The sequence below is a fragment of the Orcinus orca genome, chromosome 2 (genome assembly GCF_937001465.1).
Source record: "Orcinus orca chromosome 2, mOrcOrc1.1, whole genome shotgun sequence".
In the NCBI taxonomy this organism is placed as follows: Eukaryota; Metazoa; Chordata; class Mammalia; order Artiodactyla; family Delphinidae; genus Orcinus; species Orcinus orca.
This window is the reverse complement of record NC_064560.1, coordinates 138,389,090-138,412,023: the sequence shown is the minus strand read 5'-3', so window position 1 is coordinate 138,412,023 and position 22,934 is coordinate 138,389,090. Positions and strand designations below refer to the sequence as shown.

Here is a 22,934-nt window from a genome sequence, read left to right as displayed (position 1 = left end):
AATTAATGACAAATGATGTACATGTCTTAGTTCAGAGCTTCTCAAGCTTAGCGTGCACTTGAATGTGCACTTGCGTGGCCTGGAGATCTTGCTGAAAAGCAGGTTCTGATTCAGTTGGTCTGAGGCTAGCATGACACTCACATTCCTAACAAGATCTCAGACAAGGCCTGTGCTGCTGGCCTGGGGCCAACACTGAGGAGCTTTTTTTTTTTTTTTGCGGTACGCGGGCCTCTCACTGTTGTGGCCTCTCCCATTGCGGAGCCCAGCTGCTCGGCGGCATGAGGGATCCTCCCGGACCGGGGCACGAACCCGTGTCCCCTGCATCGGCAGGCGGACTCCCAACCACTGTGCCACCAGGGAAGCCCATTTTGAATAGAATGTTATGTTGGCTACTTATTTAAGGCCAGCATTCTCTGCCATCCCCACCCCCGGTACCACTGACAAACCTGGACAAGAGTTTCTGCAGCCACTCCTGAGGATGATCCAGCACCAGGCAATGTGAGTCTTTTGAAAAGTAGGGCTGGATTCTGAGGACCGACGTTAAATAGGGCCCAGGCCAAAAAACCTGCCATCAAACCTGGTAAGTGTTATAAGGAAAGCAGCTGACACAATGCAAGGCCAAAAGCGTTATCACCTGAGGTCCAAGAAAAGGACAAAAATCATGAAGGAAATGCATTTGAAGGAAAATTCACTAAGAAGAAAAGCTAGGGGGTTTTGTTGTTTTTTGTTTGTTTGTTTGTTTTTACATCTTTATTGGAGTATAATTGCTTTACAATTGTGTGTTAGTTTCTGCTTTATAACAAAGTGAATCAGTTATACATATACATATGTTCCCATATCTCTTCCCTCTTGCATCTCCCTCCCTCCAACCCTCCCTATCCCACCCCTCTAGGTGGTCACAAAGCACCGAGCTGATCTCCCTGTGCTATGCGGCTGCTTCCCACTAGCTATCTATTTTACATTTGGTAGTGTATATATGTCCATAGGTTATTCGTCCTTTTATGGAGTTGCTGTGGCGTGTGGGAGGCGCCCTGACCAGGCCTCCACCTGGAAGGAGAGGAGAGGGGTTGGCTTCCCAATGACAAAGTCCCCACTATATCCTTATCAGAATACGAGAAGCCTTAACAAGAAAAAAAAAATCAGAAAACAAACAAACCCACCCAAAAAAAAAGAAAAGAAAAGAAGAGGGCTTCCCTGGTGGTGCAGTGGTTGGGAGTCCGCCTGCCGATGCAGGGGACGCGGGTTCGTGCCCCGGTCCGGGAGGATCCCACATGCCGCGGAGCGGCTGGGCCCGTGAGCCATGGCTGCTGAGCCTGCACGTCCGGAGCCTGTGCTCCACAACGGGAGAGGCCACAACAGTGAGAGGCCCACATACCGCAAAAAAAAAAAAGACCTTAGGAAACCTCAGTAAACCAAACAATTGTGTGGGACCCAGGCAGATTTGGACCCAAATCCTAGTTCATCTCCTCTGGATGTTCAGTGTCAAGTTTCATATGATTCTAAGTAAAAGGAAGTGAGGCATGTCTCTCTTTCCAGGAGTTTCCAATTGTGTGGTCTATGTTTGCTTCTGATTGAGGCTAGGTCTACCCAAAGTCACCACATGAAACATTTGGTCAGACTTTTTAAAACTTTGCAGTATTTTAATATTCATCTCCGGGGAAGCCCAAAACAAACAAGCAAATGCAACTTTTACAGATTAATGAATGATCTTCTTTCAGGTGAAATGTTCTAGTGTTGATTCACTGTTAAGTTGGTTTTTAAAGTTCTCCTTTGAACACCTTCCCACCCCCATCCCTGGGAGGCGACTCTCCAGGGCAGGACCTCGCCATGTGGCCCGCCACAGGTGGCCTAGCCAAGGAGGTAGCCTGGGCTCCAGAAACCCTTCTGTGCATTTGCACTTAATTCAGTTATTCTCTTCCACAAAACACAGAGTAAACCTCTAGTTTGGTGAGGCCTAAACTATAGATATGTAAACATCATGTAATTTTACAAGTCAAATGGAGTAGATAGCTTTCACCTCTTTGAGGCTAGAACTAGGAATCTACCACTGGCAGATTCACCATGGAAGGGTCTGTCTGGGATGTATGCAGTACTCCACAGGTCCAGCAGCAATGGTCCCCAGGGAATCTGTGCACGCGGCCCTCCATCCGTAGTCCCCACAGCACCCTGAGCGGGGAGGGGCAAGGTCATAGATATCTCAATGAGAATTTCAAGTTTGGCTGAAAGTGGGTCTTTCAGTTCGGGGGCTTGGTTAGGATTGGGGCAGTTTCATAACAGAGCAGTTTGGGGTTGGAAGCAGCAAGGTGAGAGTCTGAGGTGAGGGGTTTGAAGTATCTCAAGCGTGAACTGTGTGTTGATGCTTCCTGTTAAGAGTTGATGAATCTTTCAGGAGATTCCTGAAATGAACAACCAACTTATTTGACAGGGCAAGAGTGTCCTGTAATAGTAAACTTATCATAATGAACGATGGAAGAATAAAGTCATGTTAACGTAGACAGTAAACTAGGGGCAGGAGGGGGTAATTTTGGCCTCAATTGATTAGTCATTAGGCCTAGAGTAAGGTCCTGAGGAATATGAGGACACATGACAGGCACATTTTGATAAATTAAAAATCCAGGACATGAATCCATGAGCAATGACAGGTTGGGGGAGGGGGTGTAGATAAACTAACAGGGAATTTACAGAGGAAACTGTACACAGGGAGCCCAGAGGAAGTGGAGGGGGTCAAAAAGCAAGTTTTACATGTTCTATCACTTTACCCATGATTGACAAGCCTTAGATACAGTCACAAATTCCCACTGCAAAGTATCCATGTAATCCAGCTACTGGTGACTAATAATAGTAGGTATAACTTCTCAAACAGTGGCTAAATGCCAGGCATTTTACATATGTGATCACCACAGGAGGTGGGGGGAGAGTGGCAGTTGAATTACTATCCCCATTTTACAGATGAGGAAACTGAGGTTCGGAGTTTAGTAACTTGTCTGAGGTGATGCAACCAAGAACAGTGGCAGTGCTGAGACTCAAACTCTACCCCTTCTGCCTCCAAAGCTCTTTCTCACCAGGCTGGTCAGGGTGAGCCTCCTCATTTGCTGAAGATGTTCGAAGATCCTCAACCACCGCCATTGTCCACTGCTGCTGTTGTTAACCTCAAGTAGCTCTAGCTGCCGCATAAACCCATTCTACTCTGCGAAGTCATTTGCTACTAGTACTTCTATTTTATAAAATTTCCTTATCGGAAAAGTTGGAAAGGTACCTCGTAGGACTGTTTGAAAAGTAACTGATGGAGTGCATAGGAAACTCACCACAGCTGTGGATGCGGTCTTGGCATGCGGGCTTCAGTGCGAGAAACTCCAGACACCTGATCCAGCTAAGGGGCTGTCCCAGGAGGATTCTTGAGAGCAAATGGCAGGAACCCACCAGCAAAGGAGAGGGAAAACTCCACCTCCTCCGGGCCCGCTGGGAAACCCTGTTCAAGGCAATTTGTGATTAAGTTTAGAACACATTTCCAGCTGACTCAGGGATGGAGATGGGTACAGTGAGCGAACGTCTGTGGGGCCTGGGGGAGGGGGCCTTCAAGGAGCACTTTTCAAAGGACCAGCAGGCACCACCCTTGGTGGCTATCACAGCAGAGGCAGCCTCCAGAGAGACTGCCCAGCCATTTGAGGTTCATACCAACCCGGATCCCACCCTGCGCCCTGATCCGTACCATCGCATGACCCTGGGCTAATGCTTAACCTCTCTGCTTCTGTTTCTCATCTATAAATTGGGGCGATGCAGCTGCCTCGCAGAGTTGCTGTGATGCTTAACTATCACTAACAGTGTCTGTAAAGCTCTGGCAAAGTGCCCCACACGTGGCAGGGGCTCAGTAGCTGACAGCTTCCGCTATTAGGATTATCCTTATCAATAACATTAAGATGCCTACGGCGGGGCATCCCCTCCAAGCAGCACCCCTCCTTCCTCCACCCCTCAGGGTTGCCCAGGACCTGAGGAACTAGACCCTCTAAAGACAAACTGGGGCATCCAGTCTTCCCTGGTGCCCTTCCTGACCTTGTCCCTTGCCCCAGGGCTCCACCGTCACCCAGCCCATCTCATCCTCTGGACATGGCCCCTGGATGGGGGAGGGGAGCCGGTTCGGTGTAGACCTGACCCACAAGAGCCGCCACAAGGTTGGACTAGGAGACACCATCGATGAGGCACCTGACCGAAGGTGGGAAACTAAAGGTTGTTATGGGCCCAGGACTGCAATGTGAGCTGGAGGCTCCTGACTTCTGGCAGCCCTGAGGGGCCATGGAAAGCGGCACCTCTGCTCCGGTAGTCATGAGTGGGCCAGGCAGCAGGCGGCTCGGGGCATAAGCACAACCTGTCCACAGAGCATGAAGAACACCCCTCTCCTTGGGCCTTGCCAGAAGCCTCCTGTTGGGGGCGGGGGAGCTGATCAGGAGTACCCTCAGGCTGTCCAGGTCCCCACGCTGCCTCATTAAGAGGAAAGTGAACCTTTATCATGGAGACCCTTTCTTTCCTTCCACCAGCCCACTTGTGGGAAAGGCAAGGAAGGAGAGAGCCCTTGCTCCTGTAGCAGCATTAACTGTGTTTGAGAAAATGAAGGAGGGAGGAGGTCTATATACCCATAAAGACGCCTCCACATGCTGTTAAGTAGAAGAAGAGACCACCTTACAGAGCAGTTTGCACAGTAATCCTATCAATATGGAGAGTCAGAGAGAACAGCTGGTGAGCTCATCTCTACAGCCTGGGCCACTCCACTGGGGCCGGAACGGATTCCACACAATCCCTCCCATTATTAGCCTGTGACTCAGGGTCTAGGCATTTTTAAGTCAAGTTAGGGCATCCCCCAAACATTAGAAGTGAGTTCAGATGACGAGTTTGAGTGACAAATGTCCCAAGATGTTAATAGAGGTTCTCTCCGTGTGGTTGGATTCTAGGGTGATTGGGCTTTGGGGGGTTTTTCGGTAACTTACTATGGAGAATTTCAAACATGTACAAATGTTGAATACTAAAATGAACTTTCATCTCCAGCTTCAGTTATCAGCTCATGGGCAAATTTGTTTTCATTTCATTTCCTTCCCTCCATCTCATTAGAAGTAACACAGTCATCATATGTCCACCCTTAAATACCTCAGTATTTATCCCTGAAAGATAAAGACTGTATTTATTTATTTATAAAAATATTTATTCATTTATTTGGCTGTGCCGGGTCTTAGTTGGGGTACGCGGAATCTTTGTTGCGGCATGCGGGATCTAGTTCCCTGACCAGGGATGGAACCCGGGCCCCCTGCATTGGGAGCACGGAATCTTAACCACTGGACCACCAGGTAAGTCCAGGTAGGTCCCAAAGACTATATTTAAATGCATAACTTTAATGCCATTATCACACTTAAAAAACTAACAATAATCCAGAAAGATTTCTTTTACTCTCTACTTTGTGCATTTCTCTATTACTTTAATTATCAGGAAAAAATATAAAGCTATTCCCGTTTTTAATTTGTTTTCAAAAACATTAACCCCGGGCTTCCCTGGTGGCGCAGTGGTTGAGAATCTGCCTGCCAATGCAGGGGACACGGGTTTGAGCCCTGGTCTGGGAAGATCCCACATGCCGCGGAGCAGCTGGGCCCGTGAGCCACAATTACTGAGCCTGTGCGTCTGGAGCCTGTGCTCCACAATGAGAGAGGCCGCGATAGTGAGAGGCCCGCGCACCGTGATGAAGAGTGGCCCCCGCTTGCCACAACTAGAGAAAGCCCTCACATGGAAACGAAGACCCAACACAGCCATAAATAAATAAATAAAGCAAACTGTCAACAAGTAAAAATAAATAAACACTATCAAAAAAACAACAACAACAACAAAACATTAACCCCCAGTTGAGCATGCCTCAAAAATCCAGTCCTGAGGAGAAAGGTGGGTCAGGGGACGCAAATATGAAACCCAGAGTGACCATGGGCATCGTCTAAGTCACAAATAACAGAAGCCCCTGGAGCGGGGGCTCTGGAGGCTAAGGAAGTGGTGAGGCCCGGGGGCCATCAGAAGTCACCTGGGTCAACACCTGTGCTCCTCTCTGAGGAGGAGCTTTGCCTATTTTCTCTCTGTGTCACATAGCAGGAGAGCCTGCTTGTCTGTAGCTGCCAAGCTCACAGGTGACGGGCACAGGATGAAGACAAGCCTACCTCCCAATCAGCCATCATCCATCTCTCTCTGTCTCTCTGTCTCTCTGTCTCTCTCTCTCTCTCTCACACACACACACACACACACACTCCCAGGGAAAGGACTCAGATGGGTCTAATTATATTCTGAGAAGCAGGGCATGCTTTTGACCTGTCTGACTCTGAGAGCCCTGCCCTGAACTCTGGAAGGGTCTATGAAGATCAAAGACAATGACCAAAAAGGAGGGCCATTGTGAGCTAGAGAGCCAGCCAGTGGGTGCCCACCTCACACGAGTCTGTGCCGCCAGAGAGCTTGGTTTGGGGGAGAAGACCTGGGTGCTGACAACAGTTAGAAAACCATATGGAGAGGCACGACATAGGGTCAGGGTGGGGGAAGATCCTGCGGGCTACAGCACCACCAAATCCCAGACTCTGCACAACGGACAGGTCTCGTCTCACACGGCTGGAGTTCTCTGCCTTTCGTGGGCCTGGGATCAATGGCGGCCTCCTTTATTCTGAGGCCCAACAGCGCAAGCCCAACTGTCCACTTGGCTCACAGGACTGTGATGACGAAGGAAGGGGGCAGAGAAAGCAGGGCCTTTGGGTGGTCTCTCCATGACCTCTTCCCGGGGCTGGGGCATCAAGAAGGAAGGGGGTGAACAAAAAGGGCAGCGGAGGGGGCCTTGCATAGTACTGGTCCAATCTGGAACTGTGAGGAACCACCAATGACCACCTGACCCATCCCAGGCCTTCTATAGAAGGAATGGCAGTAGTGGCCCCCAGGGAGGGTCAGGGACCACCCCAAACCCAGGCAACTTCCTGGGAGCACTGAATCAGATCCAGAGAGCCAACCCTCCGCCCCAAATTCTTGCCAGGGTTTGGACAGATGAGTAAGGACAAGGCTTTCCAGCGGCAGAATTTGCCAAGGTGGATGTCCACCAGACGCCCCTCAAGGAAAACACAGGGCTCCTATGGTCAGATGGTATGGGCAGGACCAGATCACAGAAGGCTACGGACATCTGCACTTGACCTATGGGCCACAGGGAGCCACACTAGATTCCTGAGCAGGGAAGCCACATGATAAAGTGCAACGGTGCAACTTTGCAGAGCTTAGGGTGCAGAGTGAGCTGTAAGGGAACCCAGCTAGGAAGCTGCTGTAGTTGCCCAGGAGTGAGGAAACACAGATCTGGGTGGAGGTCATCGGGGATGAATTAGGCATGAGATGTACTGTGAAGAGAGAAGGTGGGGCACTCCGGCTGGCTCCCAATTGCCAACTCATCGGATGAGTGGTTGACTCAAGCCCCATGCTTGTGTCCATGAGCCATGAACCAGCTCTTGCTAATTTTAAGCAAAGGAGAATTTAATGGAAGCCCACAGGGGATGAAACGCTCACAAAATGGACAAGAGACTGGGAAGACCAGGCTCTGGATATCAGGAATTGAGGGCTCTAGACAGCCAGAAGGTCACGGCCAGGACGCCAAAGCTGCAGCCACCCCTGCTGTACCAGCTTTTGTAAATGACTTCTAACCACCTACTCTCCTCAGCTCACTCGCTCAGGATCTGAAGCCCTAGGCAAGAACATCCAATTGGCCAAGCAGAGGCCGCCTTGTCACCACTGGGCTGGGATGGGGGTGGAGCTGGAAGGATTTGGCCCCCTTGGCTCCTTTTGAGGGAAGTAGAGATGAGGCAATCTCCTAAAAGGAGGTCAGAGTGCTCTTACGATTGGGCACTGGACACCCCCAAAATGACACCTAGCTTCCACTTGGCCCATGTTTCCATCCCACTGATTCTGCAGTTTGCTGATATCTCTGACCACCACTATTCCTCTCCTGATACTGCTTTCCAATGTGACTGCCCTATAAGGGTCTCCCAGGGACCTCTGTGCTCTGTGACTTTCGTGTTGGATTTGATGTTCCTGCAGATGACAGGGAGAGCTTGCTGGTGGCCAGGTGAGTGAGTGGTGGGCTGACCACTGAGCCTCTAGGACTCCTCAGGATGGTCCCTGGCTCCTTGGGTCCCTCTCTCCCCCCTCCCCAGTTCACCTTCATAAAGCCACAGAGTGAGCCTTCCAGCACCCTCGAGATGAAGTTTAAGGTCCTTTGGGTGCTCACAAGGCCCTTTATGAGCTGGCCCTGCCTGCCCAACCTCTCAGTCTCTCTGTGCACCCTTGCTTCTGCTGACCCCTCCACCTGAAAGGCCTCTGTCCCCCACCCACCAGCCCACACATCTGGCTGAGGCTGGCCAACTCCTCTTCAGCCTGTAGAACCCCTTCCCCACCCTCCCCAGGATTCCTAAGCACGCCTCCTTTGATTCCATTACATTCACACATCTCAGTCAAATCATTTCCCCTCCAGGAATATCACATTTTGTGATATTTACTTGCAGTACTTTTTTCCTTTCAGAAAGAAATGGGACTTTGGAAATAAAACAGAAATCCCCTTTAACTGACACCTCTGGCTCCCAATCCATTGTGCAACTTTCATACACTTATATGTAACATAACCAGCGCTTGGTACCAGTCTTTGGAAGAGTTGACTTCATTCTCATTTACATAAGGGTCATCAGGCTCTAGGCATTGCTCCATACCTTCACTTCTCCTACTCAGCATCATCATTGCAATTAGCAGACTGTGTGGCCTAATATTCAACAAGTGAATATTGTAATTTACCTAATCACGTCTCTAATATTAGGTATTTAATTTCCTTTTTTTTTAGTACTTGAAATAATGTTGAATATCGAGCGTCTTATGCATTTCAGGTTATATACTTAGGATGGTGTTTCAAAAGAGCATATACTGGGTCAAAGGGCATGTGCTTGCTAAGTTCTTACACATATTGCTGCATCAGTGCCCTTTCAGAGAGCAAGCCTCCCTCCCCCAGGCAGTGGGCTAGTAAGAACACTTATTCTACAGCAGTACTTTGTTCTAATCCTGGATGTTATACAATTTTAAAGTCAGCTAATTTGATAGATGGAAAAGTATGTCTTCTTTTAAATGTGCATTTCTTTGATTATTATCTATTTTTCAATTAGTTAATAAGCAATTGTGCTTTCATTTGTGATTTGTCTACTCATATCCTTTATTTATCTTGACATAATATTGTTTTTCGTTTCCATTTAATGATACCGTAAGAATTTTAATACATTGTCACCTTGTCTATCGACATCTTTTACCAGGTTTTCTTTGAATTTTTAAAAACTTTATAATCATAGCATCAGACTTAGTTGAATGTTTCATCATGCTGTTCATTTCAGGCATACCATGTGTATTCTCATGCTGGTTTCCAAGCAGAGTATATTTTGTCCTACATAGTACATACTACTTCTGTGATATTCCTGGGAACGGATTGCATCGCCTAGATTTCAATGGGATGTAGAGGCCATCGGCCTTTGTTTAGAGGTGTACTTTCCTCATTGCCACAGGAAATAGTCTTTACTCAGCTCGGTGTGGCTTAAAATATTTTTTAATCAGCTCTTGCAATCTTTTCTTACATGATTATTTCCCTTTTAAACTTAGAAAGTCTTTTCATCTCCAATGATTGTATTATTTTCTGCTTTGTTTTCCTTTAGATTTTATGGGGGGGGGTTGTTTGCTTATTTTTTACTATCTAACTCCAATCCATCTGGAATGTATTTTGGTAGCATGGACCAAGGAACAGTTTGGAAATATGCAAAAAGAGCTATATATATACTTCCTGACCCACTTTAGAGAAATGTGGATCAGGGAGTATAAATGTACTACCTTCAAGGAAATAGTCCACAATACAAGACTTCCAAAGATGTTTATAGCAGTACTATTTATAATAGCAACAGTGTAGAAAGCCCAGATGTTCACCTACAGAGGAAGAGTTAAGCAAACTGTGACATGGAATAGGAAAAAGAAAGGTGTGTATGATGAAGTTTTAAAAGAATACAAAATGTGCCTACCCTGTATTTACACTTACAATAAATCACGTAGGAGTATGACCACAGCCTGGGGAAAAAATACAAATGGCAAGGTTGTGAGTAAATCACTGACTGCCGCTGGGCAGGTGAGTGGCCTGTGGCTGTGTGTACCTTTCTCGAAAGGTATTCAGAAAGGCGATCTGGAGGTGGGAGGGTTGCCCCTGGGTGAATTATTTGCCTTTTATATTTATATTGTATTGATATCAGCAAAAGATTTATTTATTATTGAAGTATAATTGATTTACAATACTATGTTAGTTTCAGGTGTACAGCAAAGTGACTCAGTTATATATTATATATACACACAGACACACACATATATACTTTTTCAGATTCTTTTCCATTATAGATTATTATAAGATATTGAATATAGTTCTCTGTGCTACACAGTAAATCCTTGTTGTTTATCTATTCTATATATAGTAGTATATATGTTAATCCCATACTCCTAATTTATCCCTCCCCCCCAGCAAAAGATTTATTACATTAAGACAGTAGCCACATGATATTTGCAATGGCTATGTTTCAAGACGTTTGCTAATCTCCAAATCTGCACATTAGGAAATACCCAGTGCCTCACCCCTGGAAGCATGTCATCACAGAGAGCCCCTGTGTGTCTTCTGCTTATTCTTGCATCTTTTCAACCATCACTAGTTTTGTCTCTCACATGATGTCCTTTTTTGTTCCCCCACAAAGAAAAAGTATTGATTTCTCCCCCCTAACGCCCCTCACAACTTTACAAGAGCTACCCTGTAGCCAAGATGACTGGAGGCCATCCAAGCCTTGGTAAGAGTCAGGTGCTCTGTGGACAGCCAGGCTCACTCACAAGTGATTCTCGCTTCAGCACTAGCCTAGAGGCACAATTCTAATGTCATCCTTGCAAAATCACAATGCCAACTTCAGGTTTACTCTCAAATAGTTGAGCCTGAAAATGTCAAATCCATAACTATCACTAGTCTTCTGGAAGAAGAAGGAAGTTGTGGTAGACTATTACATTGTGGTAGACTGTGCCCTCCCAGGAAGCCCGTCTCCTAGAATCTATGCCCTTGTGCAGTCCCACTCACATCCTCTCTGGCCTTGGCCATGTGCCTGACTTTGGCCAAGGAGACTTCAAGGAGGCATGATACAAGAGCAGCCTTGATAAGTGCTTGTGCTTTAGATGTGTCCTCTTGGAAGGTTCCCTCTTAGGACCCAGCTGCCATGCTTTAAGGAAGCCCTGAGTAGCCAGTGGGAGTAAGGAGACACCGGGAAGAATGAGGTAGCTCAAAAAGAGGAACAGAGGTGCCCAGCTGAACTCCCAGCTGAATGCAGCTACCTGAGTAATACCATATGGAGCAGAAGAACTGCCCAGCCAACCCACAGGATCATGAGAAATAATAAATCAAGATTGTTTTAACCCACTAAATGTTGGAGTAGTTTGTTACACAGTAACAAATAACTGAAACACATGGAAATGTATGCAGTGTATACTGTAGGATGTTAAGACAGAAAGTAAAATAAAAGAGAAACACAGGATAAAGTCTATATAAAAATACATGACTAGGGCTTCCCTGGCGGCACAGTGGTTAAGAATCCACCTGCCAATGCAGGGGACACGGGTTCAAGCCCTGGTCCGGGAAGATCCCACATGCCGTGGAGCAACTAAGCCTGTGCAACACAACTACTGAATCTGCACTCTAGAGCTCACGAGCCACAACTACTGAACCCATGTGCCACAACTACTGAAGCCCGCGTGCCTAGAGCCCTGCGCACCGCAACAAAGGGTGGCCCCTGCTCGCCGCAACTAATGAAAGCCCACACGCAGCAACAAAGACCCAATACAGCCAAAAATAAATAAATAAACAAATAAATAAATAAATTTATTTTTAAAATACATGACTATATCATGAACCAAGATTAGGAGACACTTTAAGAGTATAGAAAATATTTGGGGGCTTCCCTGGTGGCGCAGTGGTTAAGAACCTACCTGCCAATGCAGGGGACACGGGTTCGAGCCCTGGTCTGGGAAGATCCCACATGCCGTGGAGCAAATAAACCTGGGCACCACAACTACCGAGCCTGCACTCTAGAGCCTGCGAGCCACAACTACTGAGCCTGCATGGCACACCTACCAAAGCCCGTGTGCCTAGAGCCCGTGCTCCGCAATGAGAAGCCACCACAATGAGAAGCCCGCACACTGCAATGAAGAGTAGCCCCCGCTCACCGCAACTAGAGAAAGCCCGCGCACAGCAATGAAGACCCAACGAAGCCAAAGATAAAAAAAAAAAAGAAAAGAAAAGAAAATGTTTGGCGCTCCTTCAGTTACTTTTTTTTAAAAAATTAATTTATTGGCATTCGGCGCCCTGAGAGTGAAGCTACAAGAGTGGACCTTTCTTGGGATAACCAAACCTACACCAAGAGAACAGGCTGGAGAGAGGCAGTTCTGTGGTGTTCTTGGTCACACATTTATGGAGTTTCTGAAGGGCAGTGGAGATTACTGCCAGGCACAGCACGACCTCTATGCAGACAAGTGAACTGTAGAAATTCATTACTACTCCACCAAGAAGCCCCCATAAGAGTGGTGAACCTGGACACAGAAGTGTTGGATTGAAATCCACAGAGCATTTTTTACAAGAGTTCTGACCTGGATGGGGTAAACCTCAGTGCACTTCCTTTCTCTTGCCTCAGTATTACTGGATTGAAGAATTGCTGCTTCTTGTCAGGAGGTTCATTTCATTTCCCATTACTCCCAACTTCATACTCAAAAGCACTGAGAATTTCAAGTGGAGTATATTGAAGTAGACTCAGTTTCTTTGCATCATTTCTGTATTCAGTCTTTTAAATTCTTTCATAACCCTATTGAGTGTTTTTTAACTAAATTAACATGGCTCGAATGAACCGCCCAGCTCCTGTGGAAATCACTTACAAGAACATGAGATTTCTTATTACACACAATCCAACTAATGCGACCCTAAACAAATTTATAGAGGAACTTAAGAAGTACGGAGTTACCACAGTAGTAAGAGTATGTGAAGCAACTTACGACACTAGTCTTGTGGAGAAAGAAGGCATCCATGTTCTCGATTGGCCTTTTGATGATGGCGCACCACCATCTAACCAGATTGTTGATGATTGGTTAAGTCTTGTGAAAATTAAGTTTCGTGAAGACCCTGGTTGTTGTATTGCTGTTCATTGTGTTGCAGGCCTTGGGAGAGCTCCAGTGCTTGTCGCCCTAGCATTAATTGAAGGTGGAATGAAATACGAAGATGCAGTACAGTTCATAAGACAAAAGCGGCGTGGAGCTTTTAACAGCAAGCAACTTTTGTATTTGGAGAAGTATCGTCCTAAAATGCGGCTGCGCTTCAAAGACTCTAATGGTCATAGAAACAACTGTTGCATTCAGTAAAACTGGGGTGCCTGATGCCATTGCTTGGAAGTGGAACCTAGACAGGACGGGATTTGTCGTACATGTTAGCCAGCATGTTGGCTTGGTGAAGTCTGATGAAGCTTCCATAGGAGTGTCGAAACGCAGTTTTACCAGGCCACAAGCCTGGCAGAATTGCACCCTCTGTTTGGGTTATGATCAACCTACTTGGACACTTAGCAAAGGATTCTTGCTGTTCAGCATTTAAAATGTGCTTATCGTTTGTACCAATTGACTTTTCCTGAAATCATGCAGTATGGAGTCATTCATGTCTTTAAATGTGTTTCCATGCCAGATTCTTATCAGTATATAAGAAATTTAGAAAGACTAGGTGCCAAAATACCCAGCACAATTCTTGTTGTTTTTAGTATCATATCGAACTAAAATCCCAGGAACTATGAAGACTCTGGACCTTATGTGTTTTATTCTTTCCATCATTTCAAACATAGAAAGTAGGGCCTATAAGGTTATTTGATCACAATATGTTTACATCTTCCACATTCATACCAGTATACATCAGATTTGCTCGTTTGTTTTTTTTTAATTAACCAAGTCTTACCAGTGATTATTTAATGTCTTTCTATAAATCTCATTTTGTGCTGTCATGGAAGACCTCCGTTTTGAAAATCTACATTGTACAGAAGCACATGTCTTTAATGTCTCCAGACAAAAAAGCCTTACAGTTAATTTTAATGTTTGCACTTTGGGGTGCAACTTACAGGGAGGGCCTGAAAAAAGGAATGGGAGGGGGCTATTAAGTATTTTTAGTAAAATGTTGCCTTTGTCTTGTGCAGAACATGTAGAATATGCGCTTTAATTTAGTAAATATTTTTTTAAAAGGTAGAAATACTTTGTTATGGTAGCTAAAACAATTCTTAATCATAAAATTTCTGAAATTCTTGTAATTTTTTTTCAAACTTATCTGAAGTTGTTTACCAACTTATTTTTGTTTGAAGTGTGATTCCCAACCTTTCTTGCAAAAAACAAAAAAGTGGGTTTCTGCTAATGAATTGAGCAGACATTTAATATTTTATATGCCTTTTGAGCTGTGTAACTTAATATTTGGATACTTGACAATTTGTTTTATTATGTGATTGATAAAATGGTGATGTGTATTAATGTCAGCTCAACCATATATTTATACTGTCCGGGAACATGTGGTTATAGTTCTGTGGGAGAAATAATTTGTCAGTGTTCACCAGCTTGTAAAAATCTAGTGCGAGAGCTTAAACATTAAATAAATGATGAAATGCAAAAAAAAAAAAAAAAAAAAATTAATTTATTTATTTATCCTTGGCTGCGTTGAGTCCTCGTTGCTGCACGTGGGTCCCCTCTAGCTGTGGCGAGCGGGGGCCAAACTTCATTGTGGTGTGCGGGCTTCTCATCACAGGGGACTCTCCCAGCTGTGGAGCATGGGCTCTAGGCACGTGGGCCTCAGCAGTTGTGGCACGCAGGCTCAGCACTAGTGACTCGTGGGCTCCAGAGCGCAGGCTCAGCAGTCGCAAAACACAGGCCTAGCTGCTCCGCAGCATGTGGGATCTTCCCGGACCAGGGATCGAACCCACGTCCCCTGCATTGGCAGGTGGACCCCCAACCACTGCACCACCATGGAAGTCCCACCTTCAGTTACTTTTTAAGTATACATATTTTTTGAAAGTGTTGTAAGGAATTTCAAAAAGTCTATCGTGGCTCCTGTTCTCAAGAACTTCCAGCCCTTGGGAGAAGCAATGCCAGGCAGTTCTTGGGAGCAATGCTTGAGACTCCCAGCCCAGAGGGGGACTGGCTGAATGAGAGAGTTTCTGGGGCCAACTAAAGGCCAGTATGGCTTCCAGGAGAAGCAACTGACATCCTCTTTTTATAGAAAGGTAGTTCTCAGTAAGGAAGTAGCTCCTCTACCAAAACAATTATGTATGTATGCATGTGTGCGTACTGCAAGCAAGAAGGAATCCAGCCTTAGAAACCCTCCCAGTCCTGAGTCCCCAGGGTTGCAGCAGGGCTGGGCTCAGTTCCCAGGCTAAGGGAGATTTGAGGGACTCACAGACAAGTCTTGAACTCTCTCAATTCTTCCAGTCAGCTCCAGACCAAACCATGCTGTGGTTGCCATCAACAAGCAGGTGACATGACATGACATGTACAGCTGGGATGTTCTAAAGTTGATTGAACTCTCGTTGGCTGCAATACACCATATGTGAGGCCTGTGCAAAATTAGGAAAATTACAGCACTGGTAAGGAGGACATGACATCTGGGAAAGTACTTTTTAAAAATAAACAACGTAAGTAACTTTGCAAAACAAGCTACTACAGAAACATGAAACTGTTTCCACTCTTCTAATTTCTTGACGAATTACAGTTAATGTTCATATACGTTTTACAAAATACATTTATAAGAGCAAATGGATATTAGTGAATAAACTAGAAAACCACTGATTGTGCTGCCAGTAGCAGCTTTTTTTGGACACCTGCTTTTGATTGCGATTTCACGTCCTATTCACAGGGAAATTTTCTGTTGGCACTGTTGCTTCTGGTTCGTGAAATGGATTCACATTGTTTCAACATTCTCTGGTGTTCCAGAAGAACACACTGGCTACCAGGCCCGAATCAGTCTGTGATCCTCTGCTGAACCACATCGGGTCACTCAGCCATTCCAGACTCAATCATTTCTGAAAAGGTGAGAGCGCTCTTCCTGCCAACTAAGAGTCTGTAACTACGCCCAGGGCAAGCAGCAGAAAGTTTAGGTGTCACGTTCCTGGTTCAATCCCCTTACTTAGTGAGAACAACGTTGCATTTGTGAAACTTCTGGTTCCCTTTGTGAAATGAGGAAGTGCTGAGTCACCTTTCTGAGGTATTCCTGCAATGAGCTTCCTAGATTTCCCAAGACTTTTTCTATTTCATTTTTCCTAGATTAAGAAATTAGTACAATGAGTGGCCTAGTAAATGCCACAGAAAGTAGAAAGGCACTGGTGTTAACAGCTAGGGCCGCTTCAGGTTCAGGAAGTCTAAGCTGGACATGCCCTTTCTGTGTGCTGTGAGCTCTACCCACAGACGTAGGAAGGATTGCCCAGACCCTGCCCTGGGAAAGGTGGGGACTGGCTGCACAGTGCTGACTTTCCTCCCAAGTTGTCTCCTTCAACGGCTACTTTGAGTTTTAATTGGAACGTTCTGTTCTAGCTGCTCAGTGACCTGAGCCTCTGTGATCTTGATAAGGGAAGGCAGCTTTCCTATTTTTTCTGGCTTCCTAGCCCTGAATCTTGGCTTGGTTTCTAGCCTTATTGTTTTGCAGTCTGTTTGAATAACCAAGTTCTCTGGTGAGGGTTCCATGAACCCACCCCCCCCCACCTAGTAGGCAGCACCAGGGATGGGATGAGGGGCGGCTGGGCGCATTCCTCATGCTGTCCTCTTAATTCCAATCTTTCACTGCAGAGGCCCACTGGGCACCCAAGGGTATAGTTTGGGCAAGGACTTCTCACAGCTCAGGGATCATAGAAAAGACACAACAAAGAAAAAACTTCTTGATCTTGGAACCTGCCTTGCCTGAGCAGCTTTTGTGACTTCCTGCTCAGGGGACCCCTCAATGCCCCATCAAGGGCAGGGAGGGCACAGTGGAATCACTTTGGGGGGTGGGGGCAGTAGAGTACAGGAGTTAATGGAGGCCACTTGCCAGCCATGAGGCCTTGAGTACATCACTTAACCTTTCTGTGCCTCAGTTTTCTCATCTTTAAATTGGGGATTCTGGGGCTTCCCTGATGGTGCAGTGGTTAAGAATCCACCTGCCAATGCAGGGGACACGGGTTTGAGCCCTGGTCCAGGAAGATCCCACATGCCATGGAGCAACTAAGCCTGTGCGCCACAACTACTGAGTCTGAGCTCTACAGCCCATGAGCCACAACTACTGAGCCCTTAGGCCAAAACTACTGAGCCCTTAGGCCACAACTACTGAAGCCCGCGTGCCTAGAGCCTGTGCTCTGCAACAAGAGAAGCCACCACAATGAGAAGCCCGTGCGTCGCAACGAAGAGTAGCCCCTGCTCGCCTCAACTAGAGAAAGCCCGTGCGCAGCAACGAAGACCCTGCACAGCCAAAAATAAATAAATAAATATATTAAAAAAAAATCTCTAGGAGCCAATCGGGGTAGTTTAATAAATAAATAAGTAAATAAACTGGGGGTTCTGGAAGTTCCAACCTATAGGGTTGAAAGAAGCAATCCAAATGCGTGATCATGGTAAGCTCTCAATAATATAACCATTAATATTAGTTGTAGGGTAGAGGGGAGGAAGTCTTATCTGCCTTGCTTCAGAAAACAATCCCAAGTAGCCCCTGTTAATCTGACACCAACTTCCATCCCTGTCCCCACCCCCATCCCTGTGTGGGCTGTAGAAGGCCCTGTCCCAGGTGGGGTGGCCTGGGCATCGGCACTCAGATCTTCTTTAATCCCAGTCCTTGGATTTCTGTGGTTTCTGTCCTAGGATGACTATCCATCCAAATTCAACACACTCTCCTCAGGTTAGGTATGAAGAGGGAGGGAAAGTTGCCTAGGAATCTGTACTGTGCAAGAAGAAGGAGCGCTGACATTACCCTGGAAATGCGGGCTGATATAGGTGAATGTTAATGTTTACAGTCTACTCTGGGCGATCCCAAGAAACAGGATTTCAGAGAAGGGAACAAACACTCCAACAGGGGTCATCAGGAAGGGCTTCAGGAGGCAGCATTTACTTTCCTTAATATGCCAGGATCATTCTCTCCCCAGCTTCTGAACAACCAGTTTTCAACAAAGCGTCTTTGACCTGAGCCTCCAGGCTTTTGGCAAGAGGTTTAGAAAAACTGCTCAGAAAAAAACAGTGCCAGAAAACAGGGCTGGATGCAAGGGTGCTGCTGGAAGCTGACATTCCCGGTTTCCAGCTTGACTCTGCAATCCAGGTCCCTTCCTTGTCTGTGAAATTAGGGTGATTGGGGAGTTGGTCAGAAGTTTACCAACCCCTCCTCCCGCTTACAAAGTCTATGATCCTTTACTCTCCAATCCCTGCCCCAAGGCCCCAGCCATACGTCTGTGCACCTGGGGGAGAAACCCCAGCAGGATTCAGCTGACTCATATTACCGAAACAGGATGCGTTTTATATTGCTTTCTGGACCTGGAAAAAACCGAGAGTGCCAAGGCTAGACCAGCCTGTGAGCGTTTCCTGTTTCTCCGAAAGCGGACAGGCCAGCGGTCAGCATCCCGGGAGCAGCGCACGCCAAAAGGACAGCATCTCCTGGAGTCCTCCTACCTCCCGGCCTCCCCTGTTTCTTGTAGCGCTGGGCGTGGCCTCCGCGCGGCTCATTGGTGGCTGAAGCAGGAGCTGGGAGGCATCATCCACGTCCTCGCATTGGTAGAGCTGGTGGGGGGAGAAGGGGCTAGTTCGCAGCCTGGAAGCTCTGGAAGGTCGCGTGCGCTCTGCTGCCCGCAGCACAGTCCCTGACCAAGCGGAGGTCTCAGTCGGATCCGTGGGTGGCCGGACCGACCCCGGTGGCTCCCGAGGCTACTTCGGGAGGATTGCGCTCGGCACAGCTATCTTGTCAGTTTCCTGCAGGACCTCCCCGCAGCATGTGGCCAGGCGTCCAGACACCAGGCCCATCAGTTCCTTTACATACAACGAGCTGGGATCTCCTGGGCTCTGGGCCCCTCAGAATGGAGGGTGGCGTTTGTGGAGGTTATTTTGACAGGATACAGTGGGAGTGAGGACTGGGTCCGAATATCTGTTGTGCACATCAGAGGTGTCACAGGCAGCAACCAGCTGTCACCACACAGTGGGTAACTGGAGAGAATTTAATAAAGGGGCTGTTTAGAAAGGCAAGGGCCAGGGTCTGGGCCTCGCAGTAGCCTCCGTGTCCCCTGAGGCCTGGTGGGGCAGGAGGACCGGTGGCGGGGGTAGGGTGGGGGGGAGGTGGTGGGACCTGAGCCAAGAGAGCCTGCAGAGGGGCAAGGGAATAGGCCGGGCCTCGCTGTCTCCCGCCGCGCATCTCCACCGCGTCCCCCTAGGCTGAGCCCAGCCTCGACCTCAACGGAGAAGGGGGCACTGGTGAGAGGAACCACGGGGACAAATGTCTGGTGCTACAGTTTAGAAATAACTGTTAAAAAGAGCTGCATCCAGATGTCTCAAGAGTCAAACATAGTCACCCTAAAATACCAGGCCTCATGCTGGGTTTGCATGTCCTCTGGCCATTCACTGAGATCACAGCCCCAAGGTCACCACCGCCCACAGCCCAAGCAGGCCGGGCCCTGTGTCCAGAAAAGCCCTGTATCACACGTTCCACCCGAGACTGCTGCTCAGTCATTGCCCCTTCTCCAGGACACTCTTGTGCAGAGTCTCAGCTGGTGGAAAGCATCAGTGGCTGCAAATTACTGAAAAATGAAAACAAACATACTTATCCCAACAGCATACCATATCAAAAGGAATTTTGCTTTTACAGAATCCAGTAAACTACCCTCAATTGTACCTGCCGAGCAGAAGTGCGCCTTTGTAAGCAGAGGAATGAGGAAAGAGATTAGGGACACCTGACCTGAAGTTCAGGGCACAACTTTAGGGACCAGTTTCATTTTCTGCCACAGGAGTCAATAGTCTAAAAAGAGCTGAAGGAAAGTGACATTTATTGGATAATTCCTAGCTGTGTAACCTCAGACATGTTCCTTAACCTCTCTGTGCCTCCGTCCTTTTATCTGTAAAAGGGGAACAATCAGACTGCCTTTTAGGGTTTTGTGAGGATTAAATGAGTCCATCTCTGGAAAGTATCTGAAACATGTGTGGGACACTGTAACATGGTCGTGTTACCTCAGTACCTGCTATGATCACGTGCCAGCCCAGAGGCCGTGCACAGTCTCTGTTTCCCACCCCAGGAGACCACAGCTTCCAGGTTTCCTCAACACCCAGAGCGAGCCGGCCGTTTAGTGGACCCGTGGATCTCCTGGTTTTTGTTCCCTGGGGAGAGATGTCCCAGAACGAGCCCTTTCTCCTCTAGCCCGCATGCCAAGCACCTGCCTCTGGCTACCTGGTGGTAGAAAGTGGCCCTGAGTTGGCATTCAAAAGACACTCAGAGTAGCAGCTGAGCGACCTTAATCTCTGGGCCTCAGAGTTCCTATCTGTAAATTAGAGATAATGATTGTTCTCCCCATGTACCCACATGCAGGGTGTTTATGAAGATCAAATGTGGAATCACTACAAGTTTTTCCTCAATGTAAACACCCATGCTTCCACCCCCAAACTGCATTCTAATGCTCCGCTGAGGATGGAATGGATTAAAATAAACCAACCTCAGTGGGTGTGCAAGGGCCCTAGAGTTGCTCCCTAGCCACGTGGAGTCGTGGGCTACCCCCACTGCCAGGCTGCTGCAGGGAGGGGGCCATTAGCCCAAGAGAACCCTTGAACTGCTGGAGACCTGGGATGAAGGGAGATGTCCCATCCCAGTTAGTTCCCAGGTTCCAGGAGGAAACAGGGATTCTGCTGAGATACCCTGCGTGCAGCGCCTAGCTCTGGCCCGGCACATAGCAGGTGCACAATGAATTTGCTCCCCTTACACACGTGTGAGCACATACACAACCACGTTCGGCCTCACCCCAGACTTGCCGCAAAGGCCAAGCACCCACTATGTGCTGGGCACTGCTCAAGTTTCAGGGGACCAGGCACGAGAGCTGGCCTCAGCCTCTGGGAGCTCTGAGGCTGGTGGTTGAGGCAGCCCTGAGCGCAGGAGAGAATTGGAGCCCAAACAGGGGTCCTGGGGAGGTGCTTCAGGGCCGGGGGTGTTGGTGGATGGGCCTCTGGGCTGATGGGAGAGCAGGCACAGCAGGAGGGGTCGGGAGCTCCAGGGTAGCTGTGGAAAGCAGGTTAGGAGGAGGCAGGGTCCTCGGGCAGCGTTTTCTTGTGCCACATCTGCTTGATTTATTCCTTTGGTGCCTGCGGGAGAGGCAAGACCTTGGCTGCCCACCCCTGCAGGTCTCCCCATAACTGGCACATGGTAATCCCAGCATGGGGCCCCTGTCGTGGAAGGAGAAGGCAGTGCAGCCCTTTGTCCCAGATGACAGCACAGGTGGGCTGGAAGAATCTATAAGAGAGTCCTGCCCTCTGGGTTCCAGGGGAACATTCTAACCCATCAGAGTCCTCATGCGGCTGAAGGTTCTTCCAGAGGTGGCTTCCAGGTCTAACTCCAGGTACAGGGCCTGGGGTGCCGGCCATCACTTCTTCCCTCCTGCTGTCCGGTCACCCTTCTCCTCCAGCTTTGGGGGCAGGCAGTTGGTCCCCCTCCACTCCAGAGCTCCCTGCATGATGGCCCTGGGGTGTCAGATCGGAGTGGACAAGGGGAGGGTGGAAATGAACCCTCCTCAGTGGTCCTCCCATTAGGAGAGTGTCTCAAGCTAGGCCACCCCTTCACGTTGCCCAGAAGAATCAGCTCCTCATTGATGATGATGAAGCTTCAGTCCCCTCAGGAGCCACACATCTGCATGAAGAGTTGGGAGTCTGGATATGGGGGAGGGATGGCTCTGAGAGTTGAGCCCTGGGGGTTGGTGCCAATTTGAATTTTGCCTCAGAGCAGGCTTAGAACAAGGAACGTCTATCAGAGCACCAGCTACGTGCCTGGCACTGTGCCAGGCCCTTTGCATATATTCTCATCTAATCCTCACTACAACGTTAAGAGGTAGGCATTCTAAACCCATTTCACAGATGAGGAAACTGGAATACAGCGAGTTTAGTTACCCAGAGTCACACAGCCACCGGAGGGGAGTGGCCTCTGCTTCTACTGGAGGAACTGTCCTTTTCTGATTGAGGGTGTCTCAGCAAGCTCCTGGGGCCAGTGTAGATTCCGGCTGAATGACTGAGGCTGGACTGGGAGCTGCCACCCCAGGAACTGTGTGTGTAAGGCTGGCTTGGGGAGTGTGGCAGCTCTGCAACAGATGGGCTGGGGCTGTGGGTACCCTGCCGCCAGTGGGGAGCTATGGAAGGAGTTTGCACAGGCCACCTCATTCCCATAGTCACCAGAACTAACCTGAAGTTAGTGGAGGTCCCCAAGCCTGAGCTTCCAGCGTGGGTGAAGGCTGCTTCCCAGCTGATGCACTTGGAAAAGCCCCTGCCTCTACCATGGCCACAGAGTGCTGTGTAATTTCCTCTGTGGGTCAGTCCGCCACCAGGCGCTGTGACAGGGCCGTGAGTCAGGCTCTGCTTGTCACTGACAAGCCACCAGCTGCCTGGCTTCCAGCTGACTCAGTGAACACAAGTGGCTGCCCCCTGCTTTCGCCCATCTCTGTTCCATCCTGAAGTGGAGAGGCGGGGCCGCTCCAGGGATGGTCAGGCAGCCATCCACTGTGGGCCACACCAGACCCAGAGCGTGCCAGGAGCTGGGAGCAGTTCCGGGCTGCGGCTGGCATGGCTGTGACTGAGGCAGACCGTCACCAGCTCCCGAACAGGTCAGC

The 22,934-nt window shown here is 48.2% G+C and overlaps 1 long non-coding RNA gene and 1 pseudogene across 2 annotated transcripts; one reads left to right on the top strand and one right to left on the bottom strand.

Moving 5' to 3' along the window:
- Positions 1 to 345: 345 nt before the first annotated feature.
- Positions 346 to 22,563, bottom strand: LOC125963498 (uncharacterized). The gene is made up of 3 exons (XR_007475533.1): positions 18,594 to 22,563; positions 15,542 to 15,698; positions 346 to 3,469 (listed from the first exon to the last, which is right to left on the bottom strand). It is a non-coding gene; the product is annotated as an uncharacterized LOC125963498 (long non-coding RNA).
- LOC125963491 (protein tyrosine phosphatase type IVA 1-like) lies at positions 12,520 to 14,745 on the top strand (annotated as a pseudogene). Its single transcript, XR_007475526.1, has one exon. The product of XR_007475526.1 is annotated as a protein tyrosine phosphatase type IVA 1-like (transcript).
- Positions 22,564 to 22,934: the final 371 nt, after the last annotated feature.